This window comes from Chlorocebus sabaeus, chromosome 11, assembly GCF_047675955.1.
Source record: "Chlorocebus sabaeus isolate Y175 chromosome 11, mChlSab1.0.hap1, whole genome shotgun sequence".
In the NCBI taxonomy this organism is placed as follows: domain Eukaryota; kingdom Metazoa; phylum Chordata; class Mammalia; order Primates; family Cercopithecidae; genus Chlorocebus; species Chlorocebus sabaeus.
Window position 1 is genome coordinate 2,517,366 of NC_132914.1, and position 18,762 is coordinate 2,536,127.

The following is an 18,762-nucleotide window of genomic DNA, read 5'->3' on the forward strand; positions in this document are numbered from 1 at the left end:
TTAATTGCTGGCTTATTTCGCAGCATTTTTTTTTTTCTGGTAGATGAGGAGATCTTGTCATCGCTGGGGGTCCATCTCTCCCACATGCTGCCTTGCAGTGCTCCTCTACCTAGACCATCTCTGGGAGATGCCAGGTTACCCAGGAATGGGATGGGGAGCAGTGTGTTACGCTTCAGGTTGTATATATGGCCCCCTTGGGAATCAGGTGCAAAGCAAGGCTGTGCCTGATGTGAGGGCTGGGACAAAGGTCTAAATGACTAACAAAAAAGCTGTCTCTGGCAGGCAGGTAGGGGCAGTCTGGTGCACTGGAGCTGTAGAATGACTCCCAGATTCCATTCTTCACCTCCAGTTTGCATCCATCTGCCTGCCCACTGCGTACAGTGTTTACTACATGCCTTGCCTAGTCTAAATGCTTTACATAAATGAACTCATTTGACGTTCACAGGACATCACAGGTAGGCATTACCGTTGTCCCTGTTTTATAAATCAGAATACTGAAGCATTGAAAGGTTAATAATTTTGCACATGGACATTTGCTTCTGGAGCTGGGCCAGGCAGTTTGGCTTCAGAGTCTGCTCGGCTCTATCAAAGTCTTGCTATCAGTTACATAAGTTCTATTCCATCCCAGCCCCAAGTGTTTTCAGAGACAGAGATCTCGCAGTGTCTCTCAGGACCGTGCTTATCAGGTTTGAATGTGCCCATGAGCCATCTGAGGATTCTGGTAAAATGTACATCCTGATTCAGCAGGTTCAGGTTGGGGCCTGAGAGTCTGAGGTCCAGCAAGCTCCCAGGTAATGTCAATGTGACTGATCGCTGGTCCACACATTGAGCAGCAACACTGTAGTAGACTACTATCATGCCTGTGTACTATTTTCACTGTCAGATTGGAGTTAACTGCATTTGGATAGGGAGCTCTTTCAGCAATAGAATAACACCAGTCAGAATTTTTGATGAGTGATCGACTATAGTAGCAGACAGTAATCAATTTTTGATTTAAAAACTATTTTTCCTAGGACTCTAATGGAAAATGGAAAGGTTGTGTCCCCCTTTTCTGTATCTTTGCCAAGGGTCTTTCCTTTGTTCCTGGGTTTAACTTGGTGCTTCTAGGCTACTTTAGTCCTAACTTTTCTCAGTTACCATTATATGCAATTCTCCCAGCCACACCCCAGCAATGTACAAGGGATCAGACACAAGGTTGAATTCCATTACAGAAGGAGAATCACCATGGTAACTGTATCCTTTGATTCTTGAGTGTGCCCAGCAACCTGAGCAGAGGTGATAGTTAAAGTGAACCAAGTTCTCCTGAGAAATGGAGGGGAGTGGTGCTGGGCCCTCACTAGGGTGCGGTATTTTCCTCTCTACAGTGAGGGGCTTCCATTTTCTCTGAAGACTCCAGACACTCAAAGTCTCCTCCCCTCCCTTTTGTCCTGCAGTTAGCCTCCAGGGGTTTCTGATCCTCAACTTCTACAACGATGAGATTACTACAGTGCCTTGTGATACTCTTGTTCTTCTGGTTTGGGTTTTGATGGATAACCACATCTGAGTCTTGCTGTGTTAATGCATCAGTATTTTGGTGTATCTGCTTGCTTGTCGTGTGGGGCATATGCCAAGTCCAGTAGTGGATGGGCTGGGGAAGACCAGACCTTACTATATGGTGGCCTTGGGGGAAATCTTAATTCTAATGTGTGAAACCAGTGAAAGTGTGATTTTCTGGATCAATTTTTAAAAATGTACATTCAAGCAAAAAGCGACCTATTGTCTCTTCTCTTTCTGCCTCTGTACACGGCAGCCTCCACTACCTCGTGGATGATAGTGTGGATTCACTTTGTCCATCTCATTTGGATGACATCAGCAGAGATGCACTCTGTACCTCTCCACTGAGGCCTGTGACAGGACCTAATGTTTAATGAAGCTGAGAGAAAATAAACCAAAATGACCCAACGGAATATAAATGCTGATTTCTGTTCCCCTTGTTTGACAGAAAGGAAATAATGAACTGAGATGCAGTAGCCTGGCCACGTGATGTCTTGACAAGCAGCTTTCAGATTGGAGATGCTTCAGAGTGTTGCATTGAGTCTCTAGGAAGACCCTAAGCACTCGGTTTCCAGTGGTCAGTGGTTGGCCTCTTTTGAGACATAACCAATTGGAAGGAAAGATGGACCATCCTGCTTCCTATGACGTTGCCTTTAAAAGACATTTTCTGAGAAGAACTGGGCAGATGGTGGCTTTAATCTCAGTAGCCTTGTTCTTCATTTCTTAGCTAATGCTAAGAAACTAGCATTAGCCAACAGCACTGTTTTTACTGCTAACCAAAACTTCAGGAAAGAGCATCCTTCGATAGAACGTTAATTAACAAACGTGCTGTCAGTCCAGATGAAGACCTGTGCTGCTCCCTCTGCCCTCCCCAGCTCCACCTTTATTTACTTACCCAAAACATTTCCAGTGGTATTGAGGCGACAATGATAGGTTTTAATATTGAAGACCTAACATTAATAAATGCAGTTTTGATTGCTGTTCCTATCCGTATGTTCTTTAAGGAGGTTTGTTTAAAAGCCAAACAATCCCACGGGTTGCAGAGACTCTTTGTTCTAGCCTTCATCGTCAAAACAGACAGAATCAGGTTTGGGAGCAAGACTTCTACACAGGAGACTGGGAAGCTGTTACGCAGAAGAAGCGTTTTTTGTTCCCCTAGGTAGCCAATATAGTTATTAGGCATGATGTGTATATAAACCGGGATGTACTGTGATGAAGTAACGAGGTAACTAGGTGACTTTGGCATGACCCTCCCACAGACATAATGGTGCTGGACCATATGTAGACAAAGTTAAGCTTTCACTTAATATAGAAAGAACTGAAATGTAGCCAAAAACTGTGTCTCCTCACCCTTACCTTCACTGTGATTTCTGAGCTGCAGACTCGGAAGTTTCTCGCATTCCGTGAGATAGTGGTGAACGGTAAAAGGTTTGGGAATCGGGGAACTTCTGTAGGAACTCCACCAAAGTCATGTGGAATCTTACAGAGAAATGGGAGGAGTCAGTCAGTCTGACTGTCTTGTGAATGAGAATGGGCAGGTGGCTCTGACAGGCCTCAAAGGAACAGGCTTTGGAACTGACCCACCAAGTGCCCACTGGCCATTCTCTGGGAGCAGAGTTTGGGATGACGTGGTCCTTTGTCCAAGGAGAGTGTCCTGGAAAGGCATTCACCATCTAGGTATTTTCTCTGAGAAGCAGAGGATGAGGGCTGAACTTGCAGGAAGCCGAGAGGAGGAAGTGAAGTCAGGAGAAAATCTTCCTGGTTAAGGCTGAAATTCGGGGACTCATGATCCAGAGAGGTTCAGAATGCCTAACCCTGGTTTTGGAGGCCCGGGTTTTTCATTTTGACTGGCTTAGCTCCTTGGCTTATTAAATGTCTTTTATTCAGTGGCTAAACCACCCTGAGCCTTGGTTTCATTACCTGTAAAGTGGGAATAACTCTTGTTTCAGAAGGTGGTTAAGAGGATTACTTGACATAACACGTATGAACCATTTAGCTAGCATCATGCCTGTCACATGGTAGCTCGTGAAATTTTAGCAGCTATTTTTACTCCTAGTTTTACTACAGTAGACTGACTGGGAAAGCGCCTGTGGGCAGGGCAAAAGGGAGGAGCCGTGAAGATAATCAGGAGGTCAGCATTAGAGGGGGTACCAAAACAGCCAGAGAACTGTTTGGGAGAAGTTGCCTCCAGAGCACCCCTGTTTGGTCCCCCCCATCAGGGTCCACTGGTCATTGTGTGCCGTGTTGCCTGAATGACGGCGAGGTCTGGGTCAACACCAGCTCTCCCAGGCAGTGGGGCTTTCCTACCACACGCACAGGCTTCATCTCGGAAGGCTCTTGGTGGGAGCCGCAGCTGGGGCACTGCTGGAGGAGGGGTCAGCTGCACAGACCTCGCAGCCCTTTGCCCAGTCCCTGACGTCAAAAGGGCCGTTCATTCCCAGGGCTGCTGTCTCCACCCAGCTGCTGGGTCTCAGCTCCCTTCCTGGGAAGCCCAGGGCTTCACGGGTAGGAGATTCTATCCCGACAGCCTGTTCTAGCTCCCTTCCCTGTTTGTGACTGTCCCTCTTCCCTCCCACTCGCCTCCCACGCTGCCCCCCACCCCCTGCCTGGTTTCCAATTTTAGCGGTGTTACCAGGGCAGGTTTTCAGGAAGCCTGCTCCAGTGGCTCTCGCCTGGGCCGTTTCCACAGAGGCTGTGTGCCCGGCTACCATTCCCTAAGGCTCAGCCATTGCACCCATCTGTTCCCCGGGCTGCAGCCAGCCAGCATCTGCGGGGGGCGGTGAAGGCTGAGGATGCCCAGACAAGGGGCAGGGAGGGCCAGCCCACGTGATGGCCAGGGGAGCGGGTCGCCCAAGGGAGATGGCGTAAAGGGTTCACTGGTTGGGAAAAAACGGAAAACAGAAATAAGGTTAAAATTGAAATGTTTTTAAAAAGTAATTTGTGAAGACTTAAACAAATTTCTTTCAAACTGCTTTATTACTCATAGAAATTGTATCAATCAACAGTGATGGCTAAATTGCTGGATCAGTCAGAAAATATTGTTGCTGCTGAAGAATCAATGCTAATTGGATCATTAGGGCATTATTACATGAAACACAAATAGCTCAGGATGGTCGCTCTTTGCTTGGCTTGATCTGTAGTCTTCAGAGAAGCAGGGAAACCGCGATTGTTTCCCGCTCAGCTGACATGCAGTTTCCCCTCCCTTGCTGCCTTTCTCGCTGGAGTTAAAGGTGGATGCTGGTTGCAGACATTTCCCCCTATTTAGAAAAGCAAAGACATACCATGGTCCTTGAAATTGGTGATATTAAACAGTCCTAAAAAGTAGAGAGGTTAAAAAGGGATCTGGATTGCATTTTAGCAATCTTCTGTTGGGGTCTATGATGTGTGAAGACACATCTGCACCTTCACTGAGGCAGGTAGAATCCAACAAAAGCCACTGATGGGGCTCGAGACGGGGCAGGGCCTGCATTGAGGGCAATGGTCACAGCCTGGACACTCGACCTGAGCCACAAGCCAGCTGGAAGGACTCCTGGAGGGGTGAGACGTTTCGTAAGATCTGGGAGGCCAGCGTCAGCGTTGGGCACACCATCCCCCAGAGTGCCTGGTAGTGGTGACCTTGCTGCATGGCAGATGCTGTTGGGTATTGACTGAAGGGACAAGGTGCCCTCTCCACCCATGCTTGGTCATTAGCAAATAGTTAGGTGGGCATGCGTGGCCTCCTCATGGTCTCCTCTTCCACCTCTCTTGACCATTTTCCTTGCCCTCTCCCCTACCCCCGACCTCCGGCAGCCCAGAGCTCTCCTCAGCAGTGCTCCCCCCAACTCCCTCAGGGCCTGAATTTCCAAGGTGAGCGTCCCCTCTCCACACCATCGCAGCGGGTGCTTCTGCCGGTGTGGGATCTCGCCAGGGGTTATGCTTGCATCTTAACAGGAAATTTACAGGGGATGGAAGTATTAACCCAAATGGAGTTACCAGGGAGGGGGTTTCACACGTTTCTCAAATAATGCCAGAGAGAGCCATGGTTTACATCATCAGGACGAGGTGATGGGGGTGGGAAGAGGGCAGCATTTCCTTGCGAGGCTCCCGGCAGCTTCATTTCTGACTTGCAAGTGGTTCAAGAAGCCTCCATCCTCCCACGCACGGAGAAGGCCAGCATTGACTGCAGCCCCGCTATGTCCCCGGGCTGGCCTGGCTGTGTGTTCTCACATAGATGAGGTCATGGCAGCCTTATAAAAATTCTCTGAGGCAAATCTTATTGCCCCCGTTTTTAAAGACGAGAAACTGGAAGCTGAGGATCCTGTGATTTGCCCAAGGTCATGTGAAAGGGCTCGAGTTCAAGTCACCCCAATTCCAGATCTTTTTATCATGCCGTGTTTTTTATGCCTCCCTCTTTGCCCCAGAGTGTGGCAAGCAGAGGAGAACACGTGTGTGGGATGGGATCAATTGATCAATTGTGTGCAGCCTGGCCAAGCAGGTGGGGGAGTGGCAGGACCAGCTATGTGTGTTCTCATGCTCAGGTTCCTCTGTGTCTTCCCAAGATAGATGGGGCAGCGGGTTCCAGCTGCTTTGTGCCTGCACCAGCTGAGCATTGGCAGGTGGGGCATTTTTAACCTCACGCCTTAACTGTCCCCTCTCCCTGTCACAGTCAACTCTGCCTATTGTCCTCCGTGACTCAGAAGCACCTGTCTTTAATTATTCATGGGGGAATTTTGTGGAAAGATCCCTCCTAATGTGGCTGCATCGGCCACAAAGTGGAGATTTTTGTTATGTTTGATCCCCTGCCTGCTGTATTCCCAGAGAACTCAGTGTGTCTGGCACACAGTGGGTCTGCAGTAAATTTTTGAATGAATGAGTTTGCAAGGCATTTCTCCTGGTTCTTGCCCATCAGAATTTCTATTTCTCCTGCTCCCTAGGCTGGCATTACCATGCATGGTGCCCTTGTCCCTGCCGTCGCCATCATCATTCATGCTCCCCGCTCCATTGTGCAGCCTCATTTCTTAGCCCTAAAGTCTTCCCAGTCATCCATTGTCCCTGTCCCCTCTGCATAGCCCCTCCTCCCAGTCAGGCCGCATCCTCCAACCTGGCCTCCCACCTCCACGCTCAGTTTTTCCAGCATACTTTGCTCTTGTTACATTCCCGCCACCGTATCTCCTGGGAGTCTCTTTGTCCTTCAGGTCAGACAGTGCAAACTTAAATGCCTGCTGAAATAAGCAAGAAAGGTGCGCAGGTGCGGGAGGAGTCTTCACTTTCCCACACAAACACACTCCCATTGCTACACAGAGACAGCAATGCAGGGATAATGAAAGCTGCTGACACTTGGTCTCCATGCTGGAGGAGCGGTGGGGGACCAGCGGAACTGTGATGAGCTGAAATGACAGGTGTTTCCTGAAGGTGGCGGCCACAGCAGACGGTCACCACTGAGGAAGTCTGTGCCCGCTGTTATGAGCTCTTCTGACTTTTTAAGGCAGAAAATTTGGATTTTATGTGAAACCTACTGTTTATTTTTCTTTTCTTTTTTTTTTTTTTTTTTTTTTTTTGAGACAGAGTCTCACTCTGTCGCCCAGAGCTGGAGTGCAGTAGCCGGATCTCAGCTCACTGCAAGCTCCGCCTCCCAGGTTCACGCCATTCCGCTGCCTCAACCTCCCGAGTAGCTGGGACTACAGGTGCCCGCCACCACACCCGGCTAGTTTTTTTTTTGTTTTTTTTTTTTTGTATTTTTAGTAGAGACGGGGTTTCACCGTGTTAGCCAGGATGGTCTCGATCTCCTGACCTCGTGATCCGCCCGTCTCGGCCTCCCAAAGTGCTAGGATTACAGGCTTGAGCCACCGCGCCTGGCCAACCTACTGTTTCTTAAATGTTGACTCAAAAAAAATTATTCTTAATCAACTCTGTCAGCCAAAAAAATCCCGTCTGTGGGCCACATTGGCCTGTTGGCCGTGAATGTGTGACCTCTGCTTCAGGGAGTCTTCCTAGATTACTGAGGCCCGACCAGATTCTTTACTTCCTACCTGTTCCTAGTTAGCGAAGCATCATCATGGAGAGGACAGACCTCCTGCCAAAGGACCTAAAAACCTGAGCCCTGGTCCCGGTTCTGCTTCCGGCTTCAGTTTCCTCATTTGTAAATGAGAGCAATACTATTTGGCTTGTCCAATAATCTACCACTGTACAGCTGCATGGCTTGTAATTTCAAAGTGCTTTCGTACATGTGATTTCATTTGATCCTCAAAAGAACCTTGTGTGGTTAGCAGGGGCAAGTATTGTTATTCTTAATTTAAGAGGAAAGAACGGAGGCTCTGAGAGGTGAAGTGACTTATCCACGATCGTACAGCTTATAAGTGGTAGAGCTGGCTGTGTCATGTGGGTCTTTTATCTGCTGTGTGGTTTGGTGTTTTGTTTGAACTTTTGGATAGAATGAGATCTGTCTTTGTAAACTCTTAAGTGCTGTGTGGGTGCATAAGAAGGAGTAAGGAGCTTACTTATATGGGTTATTACAAATAAGTATATGCTCTCCATTTCCTCATAGTGTGGCACTCATCCATACACCATGGTAATTGAGGTCTGATGATTTGATATGTAATGATCTTACCTCTCTAACCAGGTTGTGTGTGAGTACCTGGAGGCAGGGATGAAGTCTAGTGCAGAGAGGCCCATAGAATCATTTGGTAAGTAATTGCTGATGAATTGAATCATAGGAAAGTGGAGATGCCACTTGAGAGAGAACCATAAGTTGAAACCAAAGCTGGACTGTGCCTGAGGTTAGTCAGTAGCCTGGTGGCTCATAGTCCTAAACCCTCAGCTCATGGTCTGTGAGTAGCCACTGATCAAACATGCATGATAGCATGTATGACTGCTGCCATCAGTATGGTCACCATCCAAGAAGACCACATGGGGGGATGATGAGAAGGTATGAAATGACATAGTGGAAATGGCATTTTGGAGTCAGATCTGGGTTTGACTAATCCCTGGCTGTGGGGCAACTTAACTCTTTTGAGCCTTAGTTTCTTCACCTGTATAGCAGGATGATAATAACTACCTCACGAGTCTGTCCCTGGAACAGGCCAGGTGCTCAAGTGCAATGCGTAGCCCAGTTATAAATTGCTTTGTTAGAGCAGTACTCACAAGGGCACTGTTTATCTGGTTTTACCAATGCCGGGCACCGAATTCCTCACTGCAATTGTCAGATGAGGTTCAGTCAATACAAATATTCCTTTATAACAGTACTGGGAGGAGCCTTTTAACTTGAGATTTTATTAAGATAATAAAGACAACTGGAGAATGACTAGGTACACGTAAGGGAAATGGAGCTATTTTCAATCAAACTTCAGGCCAACTATGTACAACTATGGGTCTAGAGCTGAGTTGTGATGTGGAATTCCAGTTTCTCTCCAGTGAGGACCTGGGTGAACTGTTACCAGAGAGAGAAGCATCTCTGGAGAGCTCCTCTAAGCATTCTGCCCGCTCTGTGGGGCCATCCCCTGCTGCTCTTGGCTCAGATTCATTTCTTTGTTTCAAGGCCTTTGCCCTCCTCAGTCTGTAGTTAGCCACTTGCTCCAAGAGTCTTTCAGCTACAGCCTTCATTAATTTCATTGTGAAGGGGCCTTCGGCTCCCCTAGCATGCGTTGTGGAACGTCAGCTGCCTGCTTTGCTCATTACCACTAGCCCAGGAATGCGGTGTTGACTCATGGCTGCAGCTCTGCTTTTGAACAGAAGCACTCAGGGCCTGAGCTGTATTTATCACTAGGCAGGAAAGGTCCTAAGGGAAGGTTCCAGGTGAACACAGACCTCATCCTTCCATCATTACCTATGCAAAACACTAAATACAGCCATTTCCTCTGGAAACTGCCTCCCAGGTCCCAGCAGTAGTTCAGCATTCCCTTGTTAACCATGTTGTGCCCACTGCCTTTCAGGCTGCACACACTTCCCTCCACGTTTAGAGAGAAGGGAATGCAGAAATCTGCCGTGTAGGGCATGAGGGGTGAAGCCACAGGTCGGTCCTATGGGCACCTCCTCCTTCCAAGACCAGAGCCATCACCTGCTTTGGGCCTTGCCAAGGCTCTTGTTGAGCAATTCAGTGCCTCACGTGGACGCCCCCTGCAAGAATCACTGAGGATTATTGGTTAATGCCGGTAAAGCACTTGGGCTATAAATGTCAAGTTTAATGTTAATAAACAGGGGGATTAGGTTCATTTATGTAAAAGGGAACGTTTCACAATGGATACTGGGCAGGGGAAGACTTTTATCAACAAAAAACAAACAGTATAAACTGTAAACCCAGACCCATCGAAACCAAGGCCTTCTTGTGTGCTCACCATGATGTTCCCACAGAGTTTCTCTCTGCGGCTGTAAACGCAGTTCCGTTGCTGAACTGATTATCTGAATATACTTGTGTGCTTGATGTCTTTCAAAAAGAAAGTGTCTAGGAAGGTGCAAAAGAGGAGCAGGCAAGGCGAGAGAGCGCGGCCACGTGGAGGGGCTGCGCCGATTGTGAGAGCAAAGGGAATTGTATTATTCCTTGGGATTTGCATACTTTAAGAAGGTTGTTCAATTAATGGCGTTCTGTTCCTCCTCATTGAAGACGGCAAAATGGAAGCCTAAGGATTTGCTGAGTCCTCCCTCCAGGAAGCTTCTTAGCTGAGCCATTCTCAGCTCCATTCTCCATTGAGAACCCTTCCGCACATGCGTGCGTGCTTAGCCACCTGGGTTTCCATTCTCACTGACTGGACAGTAAAGGGAAGAAACAAACACACATGAGATCACTGAGCAGAGTGTTTCAGGTGCTTTATAATAAACCTGTCCTTGCCTGGACCGTGTCTTCCCATTTCACAGACCAGGCAACTGAGGCTTAGTCCAGAATGCACCCACACTGGGGCTCCTTTCCTTGTGCCTCCCAAAGGCAGCAGTTATACGATTTCCTTTGTGTGAAAATATTTATCTTTATGACCCCAGAACACCTAGTACAGATCCAGAGCCGTTTCTCTGTAATTCTGAAATCCCCGAGTCTCTGAAAAGTGAAAGTTCATTTATTATCCCTCTGACAGCAAAACTTGGCCTATCCCGAATTCTTCTGGGGCAAAGTTGGCCTAAACTGACACAAGAGTCGTTGCAGTCTTATTTACCTGCTTAGAGTGAATATTCATATGATTCACTGCAGAAATACCTTGGCTTCTGGGGCCCTCCACCCCACTGTGCTGTTACATACAATAGATACACAAATGACTTTACCTGACACATTCTGAATTCTGAAATGCATTTGGCCTCAAGAGTTTCCAATAAGGGACCGTGGAGCTCTAGAAGGCCCTGCACCCAGTGAGCACTGCCCGCATGTTGTTGCTTAATTAGAGTGAAACCTCAGTACCATAACTTTGTGCGTGGTACACCCATGGTGGGATGGACACAGAACCACGCCCCCTCTTCAGAGTCACCACAAAGCACCTGCCGTGAGGGTGGCAGGAGGAAGGGCCAGCAAACAGAGCAAGAGAAGATGTGGCGCCGGCAGCAAACAGCACAGGGCAGGGCGTGGGGATGATAAAGGTGAAGAGTGCCCATAGTCAGTGCTGCGGCAGGACAACTGCAGTGGGGCCGGCTGGGCAGAGCTGGGCAGGGGTGCAGACGCTGGAGGCCTTGCTGCCCAGCAGATGAGAGTGGATCCAATTCTGTAGATTGGGGGCCGAGGCTGAATTCTGAGCAGGAGAGTGATCTGCTGAATAGGAGGCTTTGGTAAGGCCTTTTAGATGGTGGCTCCCGGAGTGAACAAGATCCTAAAATCTCAGGCTTTCCTTATCCCACTGAGCCATACTTCCCTCCCTGAAACGTGTTTCTGAGTAACAACAGCTAACACTTATACAGTACTTCCTATGTAATAGGCACTCCTGTAACTGCTTAACCCATGACAACTCTGTGCATTTCATACCATTACTGTCCCCATTGTATAGATGAGAAAACTGAGGCACACCGAGGGTAGGTCATCAGGTCCTGTGAGTTGTGAGTATAGGGGCTGTGGTGAGAACCCAGCCAGCATGGCGTGTGTGTGCTCTTAACTGTTGCCCTCTGTCGTAACCTGTTCTTTTATAGGTCCCAGCAAGGAAGCTTTTCTCCCGGTCTACACCACCCCCTGGGCATGGAGAAACTCACTGGCACATTGGCCAAGGTCAGGGGTGAGGGGTGATGTCATGACCCATCTAAGAAGAACTGTAACCTCCTGTCTTCAAGGCAGCCAATTCCCTTGGCTGACACTTCATGCACAGAGGCAGCATCCCTGCTTCCCCTCTTCTCCATCCCCTCCCAGGCCATTCTTCCCCCATGCACACACATGCCTATGTATTGTGTGTCCTGCAATAACTCCCTGATAGATAAAATTAAAATTTTGAAAAACTTAAGCTACGGCTATAAAGTAAGAAAGGCTAAATCAGCTTCCTTCCTTCTTCCCTTTGACTCCTGCAAATCTGTAGCTTCCTTCAATTCATTCTGGAATTTTTTTTTTCCAGTTTTCACCCTGATAATCCTTTATTCTTGTCTTAAAAATAGGCAGGACATTTTCTTTGGGCATTGGGGTTGGCCTGTTATGACCTTGCCTTCTCTGTGTGGTCACAGTGCATTGCATGGGAGTTGGGAGCACCCTTGCATTTTCCTGTGAGGTCACTCTTTGATTTCCTGCGCCCACTCTGGCCTGTCAGTGCCGCAGGGTCTGTTTTTCCTGTAAGTCTGATGCTCTCTTGCCCTTGAACTCCTTTTCCGGGTGGGGTTTAATTAGCTAAATTTGCATGTGACAAAATGAGATACAAGCTTTGTAGGGAAATTCCTCACAGATTGCTAGGCTGGGAGAAATCGACCATGCCATTTTGTGCTGGAGTGTCCCAGTTTAACATGGCAATGTGACTTCAGACTTCATTTGCCTGGCGGGCACTCTGTCCCCATGGCAGAGTTCCAGGCTTCCTGGCCTTCCTGGTGGGCAGCCAGTGCGAAATCCAGACCTCCTGGTCCTTCCTCAGTTCCCTATGGACTGGGGCAAGATTTGGCAAAGGGACAAAAGGAAACTTTTGCTGAAACCTTGTAGGTCTTTAATCACTTGTTTTTTTTCCTTCTAAAATTCTGGATTCTTGCTGAGCCTCTTTGTGCTTCCTCTTTTCGTTCTCTATCACCTCCACTTAGTCTTGTTCTTACCTGCTCCTCTTTCTCTTTATTCTCCAAGGGTGGGGAAGACAACTTGAATTTTAGGAACAAAGCAAGAAACAATGCATGGAAAGGAGAGAAGGTGCTGTGGCCACTGCAGAGGGTGGACAGGTGGCTGGGAACCTTGGTAAGCCAGAAAGAACTCTTCTCTCTCATTCTCAAATATAATTAGTTATTTCTAAAATTGAGCTGAATCGTGGGCATCTTTTTCCACTCAAACTTTTTTTAACTTAAAAGTCCTATGTATATATGTGTGTGTGTGTTCATTGGAGAAACAGTAACACCACAACTTAGCTAACCTAGGAAGGTTTGGCTCAAATGTCCATTGCAAAGTAATGAAGAATCTCCTCTGCTGTGTTTACACTGCACATTCCCATAATGTCCACCTCCTGGCTGCTGGACTCCGCTCTATACATATAACCAGCGAGCAGTGTCTCTTTCATGCTCAGCTCCTGACCGGTTAGGGGGAGGAGGAGATGAGTCCAGGAACCACAGTTGGAATGCTGGGAATCTCCATGCTGTCCTTCCAGGGAGCATTTCTCTGCACTGGGCCAAGGACCCAAGGGAACATCCCTTTGCATTGTGAAGGAACCAAGGCTGCATCGCTGGGCTCCATTTTCCAGTATTTTAGTTAGCAGCCTGCGAGTGAGTGTTCTGCCTGCAGTGCTGTAGAAACTGACAGACGCTATGTGTTGAGTGGCGTGCAGGACGGACAGGAGTCAGGGCTGGAGAGGCGATGGCTGCAACTGGGGCACAGAAGTGAGCCTTCCTTTCTTCCTCGGGGTGATTATCCCCAAGACAGTGCATCATGCTCCTGTGTCTACCTTTTCTCTGGAAAGAAGTAACCAAAAGATGGGAGCGGATGTTGCTTCCTGGCAGGAAGGCCTCACAGTATGGAGGGGCAAGGGCCATCCCTGGCGGCGATGGTCTTGGTTCTCTTATGGCTCTAATGCTTGCTGACTGTGGGACCTTGAGCACGTTATGGTAACCCTCAGCCTCCACTTCTCCCTCTGTAGAGTGAGCATCATGATAGCCCTGTTCTCACAGAGCTGCTATGAAGGTTGCATCTGGGAAGCACCTGGCACCGTGCCTGGCGTAAAATAGGCCCTCAGGAAATGTTGGCTATTATTATGGCCACGCTTGACTGGCACCTCAGTTTGATGTAGTGGTTGTCATGTTTCATTTCTAGCGTTCTGAAGAGGCTATCAGCAGAGAGGTAAGGACTCGGGGGCCAGACCGCCTTTGTTTGAATCCCAAACCTGCCACTTAACAGCTCTCTGGCATTGAGCAAGTGAATTCATGTGACTGGGCCTCAGTTTTCTCATCTGTAAAATGAGTATGAACTGACGTATACTTCACTGGGTCGTGGTGAGGGGAAGTATGCAAAGCAGGAGTTGGTGAACTGGCGAACAGGTCACATCCGGCCCACCATCTGCTTTTGTAAATAAAGTGGTATCAGAACATAGCCGCACTTACTCATTTATGGCCTGTCTGTGACTGTTTTTCTGCTGCAGCAGCAGAGATGAGTAATTATGACAGAGACTGTCTGTCCTACAAATCCTAAAATAAAATCCTAAAATATTTACTACCTGACCCTCTACAGAAAAAGTGTGTTGCCCTCTGGTTGCAAAAGGTTTAAACAGTGTGTGGCACAGAGCAGATGCCAGGTAAATGTTTCTGTTAGTCCTGCTGCTGCTCCTCTGCAGTTCGTCACCCCCAACCCTCACATTAGCTGTGTGAAGCGGACACAGAGGTGATGCCTGCTCCCTGTTTACTGCACCTGGGATTCAGGGGACTCACGTGACCTGTCCACAGTAATGCCAGGCCTAGAATCTAGTCTAGGGCTCACTTGGCCAGTGGTTCCACATCAGTGACATCTGCCTTGCCTTCTCTTTAGATTCCTCGAGGACAAGGATGTGTCAGTTCATCTCCCTGAGGCATGGACGGTGCCTCACAGAGCCCACCCAGTCAGTATTTGCAGAGTTCATTTGTCTTCTGCCCTCCACCTGGCCAGCGTCAGCACTGAGCACTCCAGGAAGGGACATTTCCAACCCTGGGCTGTTCACCTCCCAGCGCCTGGAGTTGGGAGCACTCAGCTTATTAACAGGGCGGAAACTCCCAGGTTGCACACGCAGCAGTGAATCCTGAAGGGCACAGGCCAAGACCCTCTCTCCATCCCCAGACCTTGAGTCAGGATTGTGGGTGTGGTTGATGACAGCTGATATCTGGGTAGTAATTTATGGTTCACTGAATACTTTTACATCCATAATCTCATTTGATCTTCATAGCAACTACTCAGGGGGACGAACTGGGTGATGGCCCAACCTATAGCTGAAGTGGAGAGAGACTAGCGCCTCCTCCAAGGCCATGCGTTAAATACCCCCTGAGCCAAGGGAGCCCTGGTCATCCATCTCTAATCCAGTGGCCTCCCAACCCCAGCCGGCCCTCCTGACTTAATCATTGTGGTGATGCCAATGCTGTAGCCTTGGGCACTCATTCCATTGTCTAATGACCCTCACTGTCCAATAATTCTTTTTTGTCTGTAACGGAAATTCCACATGCTTTAGGGGTTTGTTCTGCTCTCAGTGGAGATGACGACAAGCTACCCAGAATAATAGCTCTACTTTTTAGTCTTCAGCCTTGAAGCTGTCCTCTCCCTAACCAGTCCAGGCTGGCTTTTCTGTCCTTGTGGGTTTGCTGGAACACAGACCGTCCCATCCACCGTGGTGACTTCTACCACATCCTGCACTTAGAGCAACTTCCAGCATGAGGCAGAAGGAGGGACAGTGTGTTCTGCGTTGGCTCAGCTCGTCTGCAGAACAGTCGTGTCACTTTGGAAGAGCCTGAGTTTGGGAGGGATGTGTGTGCGCTCATATGAATACTTCTTGATTATTTAATTTCTCTCATCAATATCTGGGGAGTGGAGAATCGTTGCTGAGGGCTTCTGAACAGCAGGGGAGAAAATAGATTACGTTGACAGTCAGCATAAGGTCGTGGGGGTGAAGGGCAAAGGGAAGCTGAGTTGCTGCTGGACAGTGTGGTCTACTGACACGTCTCCTGGGATCGTGACCATCACGAGGGCAGGCGGTCGATGGCTGGTCAGAGCTACACCCAGCTTTCTAGTACAGTGATCCTAAAGGACATGGCTGAAGCATGTTGAAATCCTCCTTTGTAATGAAAATTCTCCCCTGCAAGGGGAGAAGTAGCTCCTGTGAAATTTCCAGCAGAGGTTTCCAAGACAGGGAGGTTGAGGTAGGTCATGGAGGCTGCAGGTGCTTATCTAAGTGGCACTGCCACAGTCTTTGAGTTTCCATTACCGGCCTCCTGGATTCAGTGGAGTCCTGCTGGACATTGTCATTGCAGGGCAACCAGACCCAGCCCCGGGCCCATGGGAATGAACATACATGTCTTCTGATGGTTAGAGAAATAAATTGCTTTATAACCAAAATACCCTTTTGGTTATGTGTCTCTCTTCGACAAATAATCAGAAACAGCTGCCCTGCAGTTCTCCAGAGAATGGAGTCTTCCTAGTTTCCATGAAACGAAAATGCTTCGGAAATCAGAACTGAATGAGGCTGGAGCGAGAGGTGGGGCTGAGAATAGACTCCTGGCACCTCCTCTGATTGATCCTAAATCACTTTCTCACTCCGGCCTTCGGTTTCTGCGTCTGTTAACAGGGCTAATGAAACCTGTTTCTTACTGCAACTTGACACCATGAAAATTTATTCTCTCATCTGCAGCAGGCTTAGGCAAAGTGGCTGGCCGCATAAAACAGCTTGAATCCTTAAGCATGGTGGATGGAGTTTGTTTAATGAGTGAAGCCGTGTAGCCCACTCCATGTCTGTCCTACCATTAAAATTTTTATTGTTATTTGTGAAGTATCCACTGGAGTTCAGAAAAAGACTGCACACCACTAAATCAAGTCGGCTCAGCTCCTGCTGCCGTTAAAAAATGAGTGCTGTAACCCCAATTAATAACGATTTTTTTTTTCCACTGGAGACAGCTGCTTGCATGGATGTATTATTTGCTGGGGGCTCTTGTGGAGCTTGCTTGAAGTGTGTAAATAGTCCTCCTGAAACAGAAAGTCTAAACAAGGGCTGGTTTAGACAGAGTGGCCTCTGCCATCTGGCCACAGTCAAAGGCCTCTTCACATCAGCAGCTCTGATATGATACACAAACGTTTGGGTTGTAGGATAGTCTAGAAAGAAGGACCCTCTGGGAGGCCAACGTGCTGAGTGGAAGGTGGAAGGAAATGGAAAAGCAGCAGCCAGGCAGCCGAGGCTGAGAGCCGAAGAAGCCCTGGAGCAGGCTGGGGGGCTTCCGTGTGACTCATCGCTTGTCCTCCACTGTCTATCGAGAAGCAGGGACAGGGGTTATGCACTTTTTAAAAGTCAAGATTGCCTTTGTAGGTGGTAGAGACCTGGTTGCTTCTAGGAGATTATTCAGGTTCTATGTAGAGGCAATTCCAGATCCGATCAAGGTGTTTGTGCGGGGACAGCTGTGGTTTTCTGTTCAGACCTGTTAGGTCAAACCCCTTCTTGCTTTTCTCTAAGCTCTTACTCTTCCCCAGTTTTTACTTCCCAAGACTTTCTTGGGTCCTTCCAAGTCCTCCTTAGAGGGTGGCCCTTTGCTTGGTCCATGGATTTGACTCTTTGCTTTTTTTTCAATCTTCCCCATGTTTTTGAGTTATCTTGAAAGTGTTGATGACCCTCTTGCCCAAAAGGAGTATCATTTACTCCCTACCCCTTGTGTGACATAGGCAGGGGGAGGAGCGAGTTTCTATCTCATGTTCCCAGAAGGGAAGGTATGGGAGGAACACATCCCACTTTTCCCTGTCTCCTTATGCCCTTGTCCCCAGGGGAGAAGTGACCTATCTGATTGGGGAGTTTGGTGTAGCCCCTTCTGGGTCTCTCGTTTGAATCCACTTATCCCCAAAGAAGGGTTCACCAAGTTACTGGGACTGACCTGGCCCTGTGGGGAAAGCCAGTGGTGGGCTCACTTTCTGGCAGGGTATGTACGTTTAATAGTGGCTGAAATATTAGGAAGTCCTTTGAAGCCCATCCAAGCTACTTCCTCCATTTTATAATTTGTTCCTAATCAAACTTTTGGTTTGATTTCAATCTGTGTGTCTCCTATATCTTACTTCTTAATTGGTTCTGAGCTTGTAAGGGGCAGAAAGGATGATTATTTATTGGCTGTCACCCAAAGGCTTAGAACTCCTCCTTGATCATTGACTGAGCCATTTGGAAGACTCTCCAAGCAGCTCTGGGTACAGTGGAGGCCAAACATATGTGAATCCTTTTCCCCACCAGGGTACTATTTGCAAGTCATTGGAACCTAAATCTGTGGCTTCTGTTTTCTAATAACATCTGCTGTGGAAATGCTATTCTTTTCCTCTTTCTTCATCCCTGAAATAGTGATACCTTCCTGGCAGGAGGGTGTCGAGGATTAAATAAAATAAAGCACATTCACACACTTAGGTAGTCAGTAAATGTCAGTTTCCGCCTCTCCTGCCATCCACTGGTAACCCATGTTGTGGTTAAGTAGCGCTTACCACTATTCATTCTGATGTCCAAAGCATGCGTCTCATGTTGCAGTGGAAGATTTCTTCTATCTCATTGGGAGCACTTTATAACCTTTAATACATGATGGGAAAACCTTCTGTCTCACATGCCTGATTTGTGGGATCATTGAAGAGAGAAAACTTTGAAACCAACAGGGAAGTGAGGGATGCGTACTGACTGGGAGAAGCAACAGTGCCGGGATCCGGGGGAGGGCTGGAGGGAAGGGCTTGGTCATGGATAGGACTGAAGGTGTGCTGGTGAACCTGTAAGCCATCACTGGGCGACTGACCTCACCTGGGCACTTCTTAGTTTGGATGTGCCTTATTTAAAGTAAAACTTGCCACAATCCAGAAAAACTCGCAATGCGAAAGCAACTCACTTTTCTGGAGCTTTACTGTGTGTGCCCAGCACTGTGCTCACCACTCGAGAGCCCCTAGGCAGGCACCCTCCCTCCAGTTGCTCTAGGGGAGTGGGGTGGAGAATATCAGTACAGAGG

General features: G+C 48.2%; 1 protein-coding gene across 29 annotated transcripts in view; it reads left to right on the forward strand.

The window, feature by feature from the left end:
* Window positions 1-18,762, forward strand: part of CACNA1C (calcium voltage-gated channel subunit alpha1 C) — a 650,562-nt gene that overhangs the window by 180,094 nt on the left and 451,706 nt on the right. The window lies entirely within an intron of this gene.